Source organism: Mastomys coucha, unplaced genomic scaffold, assembly GCF_008632895.1.
Source record: "Mastomys coucha isolate ucsf_1 unplaced genomic scaffold, UCSF_Mcou_1 pScaffold22, whole genome shotgun sequence".
Taxonomy (NCBI): domain Eukaryota; kingdom Metazoa; phylum Chordata; class Mammalia; order Rodentia; family Muridae; genus Mastomys; species Mastomys coucha.
In genome coordinates this window covers 147,763,447-147,768,747 of record NW_022196905.1, presented here as the reverse complement: position 1 = coordinate 147,768,747, position 5,301 = coordinate 147,763,447, and the positions used below count along the sequence as shown (strand labels likewise).

At 44.7% G+C, this 5,301-nt stretch overlaps 1 protein-coding gene and 1 pseudogene across 4 annotated transcripts in view; one reads left to right on the top strand and one right to left on the bottom strand.

The window, feature by feature from the left end:
• LOC116068856 (zinc finger protein 431-like) overlaps window positions 1–5,301 on the bottom strand; it is a 193,800-nt gene that overhangs the window by 50,571 nt on the left and 137,928 nt on the right. The window contains exon 1 of one of the 4 annotated variants that reach the window (XM_031338951.1): window positions 250–336. The exons of the other annotated variants lie outside the window; for them this stretch is intronic. The gene's annotated coding sequence lies outside the window, so the exon portion shown is untranslated. Of the gene's footprint in view, window positions 1–249; window positions 337–5,301 lie in introns of those variants that run through there. 4 annotated transcript variants of the gene reach the window in all.
• The window catches only part of LOC116068860, a 50,856-nt pseudogene continuing 49,626 nt past the window's right edge, over window positions 4,072–5,301 (top strand).

The window sequence follows — 5,301 nt, the reverse complement described above, 5'->3', positions numbered from 1 at the left end:
GGTCAATGCCTGAGGATATGGGAATCATTGGAAAGCACTTCTTTTCTGCTCACAATTCACTAAACAATAAACCTTCCTTAGTATTAGAATGTGCTGAAGGGGCACAGCATAAGTGTTTCCTGGTCCATACTTCCAATCCAGAGACACACCCTTTCTTAATCTACAGAGATTTGCATTTCAGTAGCACTCGTGACTGTCCTCCAATAGTTTACCCATCCATCTTCCCACCCAGCCCCTGGGAGGACTCACCACCTCAGCTTCCACTGCTCAGTTTCTGCTCCTCCCCTTTGTGGGCAGTGGCCCTGTGCTCACCAGGTGGAGACTTCAGAAACAGCCTGAGCTCCCCTCACAGCACTCAACATGCACTTCTCCCTCCTGGAATCGAGGTAGACAGCTTTCATAGCTCATTACTCAACTTGCAGTGGAGTTATTGATCTGTCCCACAAGTAAACGGGTGCCCAGGATATTAACAACTAAAGAGGGATTTTAGGAAACAAGAGTTTTGTTTTGTGCCTTCATGCTGGGTTCAGGTAAACTGCAGCTCCTTTCCAGCAGGTAGGTGTGAGACAAGCATAGGAGAAAAGCAGAAAAGAGATGTTACTGTGGAACACTATTGTTAGCTGGCACATCTTCCCCAGTGGACCGGTGGAAAAACATAAATGCATGTACACACAGCTATATTATTAAGATTCTCTTCATGAACAGAAATGATAGAATGAGTATGTACATGTTAAAAGTGAATATATTTAGAATGTCTCACAGTCTAATGATGTCTGTTTACAAAAGGAAAGTTGAAGAATTTAGTGTGGTTCAGTCCATGTGGCTGCATTTCTCAGTCACTCTTCAGTATATACCAGAGTTTCAAATAAGTAGGCTTTTTAATGTCAGGAAAGAAAGGAAGAATGAAAAAAAGAGAGAAAGAAAGAGAGGAAGGAAGAAAGAAAAAAAGAAAGAGAGAAAGAAAGAACTTGCTAGCCAGAGGTAACGTAAATAGGCAATGAGAAGGAGCTACCATCTTTAATGTCCTTTATATATGTTGGCTGCCACCAGGAGCTGTGGCCTAGAGCAAATGTGGATCTTAACACCTCAGAAAATCCAGGTTAAAGAAGGGTTTTCACATTTCAAAAGCTATATTTAAGGACCCCTCCCCCCATACCTAAACTCTTTCAGTTTTAGTTAATTCCATCCAGTTGGTTTGTCTACCAGGGATAGCCATCACATATAACAAGACAGAAGAACTGAGAAAGATTTTATCCACTGTGGCTAGTAAGGAGAGAATAGGAGTCATTTCCAAAGCAATGATTTCCTTCAGGAAGGAAGCATTGGGATTTTACTGAGGGAGTCTGCATACATTCTCATCTAGGTTTTCCTACTCCTACACAAGCTAGGTTAGCCATTGTTGGACTAGTTGGACCACAGACTGAAATATTCTAATAAATTCACTTTCTACATACATACATTCAGCCTATCATGTCTTTTCATCTAGAGAATCTTTATTAATACAGCTCTGTGTATGAATATGTGTTTACCTTCCCACTGAGGAAGATGTGCTGGCTAACACCACTGCTCCACATGGTTTGTCATCTGGTTCCTGTTTGTCTCCTAGGGTTCTCATACCAGCTGAAAACCAGCTGCAGTTTACCTAAGCCTAGCATGAAGGACTCAACTCAAGAGAAATTAGAGTATTTGTGTGTTTATCAGGGGCAGCTCTCTAGTGGATTCGTTGACCCCAGGGAACCAGAGAGTTCACTAGTCCCAAGGAGGTCAGAGAAATCATTATGGGATGGGAGAATAAGGAGCAGAGGTGGAGAGAAAGAGCAAGTACAGCAACCAGGGAGAGAAAAATGCTCGGATGGGTTGGGGGAGAGATTGAGAATGAACGTGGAGGGAGAAGGATGGGCAAGGGAGGAGCAGGGAGAGAGATTGAGACAGAGAAACAGTGAGACAAAGAGTACAAAATGTCTGGATTATATAGGAAGAGCTTCTGGGGAAGTGAAAGCTGGCCCAGAGGCTAGGGAGTTCCAGGCCAAGTGGGGCATTCCACTCTTGCCCTGTAACAGATGGGGACTGAGGAGTGATGGGAGAACCTGGAGGCACAGCTGTAACCTTCCCAGCCTTGAGCAGACTAGCAGATCTTGAACATTCACCACCACAGGCCTTATCAACCTGGACAGAGTCACATATGTCTTGGCTGCAGTTGCAGGTTCCCAAGGAAACTTAGCTCTTTTGGCTGCCTGTTCTGACCTTGCTCTACAAAGTACTTCAGCTGAAGATGGGGAAGTGTTTTGTGGTTTTTCCTTTTATAAACGCAAAGCTTATTACTTTGAGCCTTGATCAGAACCTTTGTCTTGGCTTCATTTTTCTCCTGCCCCCTACATTTTCATTTCTAGCCCCAGTTTCACGTAAACCTAGTTTGTCCGTGGCTGCTGGACAGCTAAAGGTGGCACCTTAAAGAGGGGCCTGAAAACCCAGGCCCCACTGAGTAATACTGTCTTTGGTGGAGCTCCACAGAAAACAGAAGAAAAGGAAAAGTATCCACGAAGCATGGTAAGCAACATTCAGCATTAACACTAGCGTTAGCCAAAAATTTTATCATTTGGAGACTGTTGTTGCAGAAGGTGCATTCAAAGGGATACTAGCTAGGTTGGAGGGATGTTGGCCAATGATGATGTCTCCTAAGTGTGGCAGTGCAATGGGGCAAGGGGGGTTCTAAATATGCATTCTTCCACAGCCAAAAAGAACTGCTCCAGGCCAGAGTAGTAGGATTTTCAAAACCGACATTAGAAAAATTTCTATCTCAAAAAGATTCATGTTGTTCATGGTTTTCAGAAGAAAGAATTTTAAAGAAGAAAATCATGGGGCATTGGGGGTGCACACCTTTAATTCCAGCACTTGGAAGGCAGAGGCATGCGGACTTTTGAGTTCGAGGCCAGCCTGGACTACAGAGTGAGTTCCAGGACAGCCAGGGCTACACAGAGAAACCCTGTCTCAAAATAAATAAATAAATAAATAAATAATTGCTGAACTTATTATAGTTCCCTTGCACCTGCTACTCTCTCCAATTTGATAAGAGTGAGAGAGGACAAGATGGCTTTGGTTCCTTGGATGTGTACTGGGTTCAGTCTGTTACTAAGACAAGGATTTTTACCTGGTCAAGGGCTGGAAAAAGATGGGCAAGGTATGAAGACATTAGAAAGGCCTAAGCCTCATTCTAACACTAGAAGCTTGGGGTATTTTGAGTAATGGCCACTACCTTGCCTGCATGCCATGCTGATAAAATTCGATGGCTTAATAATGTTCCAGTGTGTGTTAATCAGTGGTCTTTATCTAAAGGAAAAATAGAAACTACCTCATACCTTGTGTAGCAGCAACTGGAGGCTGGGCATATAATAGAATCTCAGTCACCTTGGAAACTCCAATACTTGTTATCAAGGAAACATCTGGTGAATGGAGATTGTTCTAAGATCTAAGAAAGGTTAATGAAATCATGGTACCTTTGTCTTGGCTTCATTCTCTTACCCCCTACCTTCTCATTTCCAGCCTTGGTTTCAGGTAAACCTGGTTTGTCCTAGGCTGCTGAAAGGCTCTACCCAGCCGGCTTTGATGTGCTAAATATATGCAAGTCAGCCGCAGGTCCCGAGTCTGAATCCCAACAGCAAGGAAACAAAACCATTGTTCCCCAGAAATCTCTCTTTAATTGTTAATATCCTACGCACTAATTGTTAATATCCTACGCACCTTTCTGATTGTGGGACAGCCTACGGAGTGAGGGAAGCTTGGGCAGAAGTCAGCACCTGGCAAGCACAGGGTCACTGCCCACATGGGGGAGGAGCAAGCTACTGAGCAGTGGTAGGTGGATCGTAGGTCCTTCCAGGGGCTAGGCAGGAAGACAGATGGTAAGGCTATTGGAGGACAGGCAGAAGTACTATAGAAACGCACATACATGTAGATCTGGAAAAGGTCCGGCCCTGGAATTGAAGCTTGGGCTGAGAACCTCTATTCTGTGTACCTTCAGCACACTCTAATCTAAGGGAGGTGCTCGAGTCACTCAAGACTTATTGGCCAATCAGAGCCTTTAGGCGGACCAGCCAGTCAGAAGAGAAGGCGGGTTTTTCCGGGTGCCATAGTGCCCGTTTTGCTTAGTAGCTGAGCCGGCTGGAATCTTCTTGGGTGCTGTACTCTCTGTCCTGCCTCTGGATGCTGTGGATAGTGCTCAGGCAAGCTCCGAAGTTGCGACATGGTGAGCACAGGGTCACTGCCAATAAGGGGGAGAAGGAGGGGTCTGAGCTGCGCGAGCTGGTGAGGTGGGTCTTTCCCGGGGATAAGTGGGAATCAGCGGCCATGTGTGAGGTCCCCTGAGGTCCTAGCCACTCGCGGGACCCAGCTGTAGTCTCTGAATAACTTCACCATGGGGGCTGCGTCTGTGCAGAGCATTTGTCTTGTATAGAAAGATTCTTGGCATGATCCCAAACTCAGTCCTAGTTTCTACAAGTTCTGTTCTTAGCATTTGATATTTAGGTGTACAATCCATTTGGAGTTAGTTCTGTGGAAGTTGTAAAAGAAATCTCATGTGCTGGGTAGCAAACCAACATCCTACTGTGATGTAAAAGAGTAGAATTGATGCAGGGCAGTAGTGGCTCAAGCCTTTAATCCCAGCACTTGGGAGGTAGAGACAAGCGGATTTCTGAGTTTGAGGCCAGTGTGGTCTACAGAGTGAGTTCCAGGACAGCCAGGGCTACACAGAGAAACCCTGTCTCCAAAAACTAAAAACAAAAAACAAACAAACAAACAAAAAGAATAGAATTGATAATGTAAAGGATTTACTAAAGCTAAGGCTCACAAAGTAGTATTTAGCTGAGAGAGGACTGCCTGTAAAACACACCACAGATAAGTAATATGCTAACCAGGGCAGTCAGAGATTAGGAAGCTAGGATGTGGCTCCAAACCATAAAGAAGGAAACAAACTTGATTTACAATGAACCAGTAGGCCTATCTCCATATCAAAGAGCAGGCCTTGAACAAGCTGCTCAGTGGGGCTTTAAGGGATCACAGTCAACAGTAAGGCCTGGTGTGCCATAAAGGTTCAGGTTCCTAGAGAAAAGCTTAGTAGGTTCAGTTTTCTTCTTGAGAGAAGCATAGTTCTGCCACATGAGTGAGATGACACCTAGTGACAACCATGTGAAAAGGTAAAAAAGAAAAGAAAAGAAGAGAAAACACTGCTGTATTGAGTGCTGGCCTGATCAAGCCACACTTCCCCTGAGGTCCCCATGTATGGAGAATGACATAGCTCCTTCTGAACCC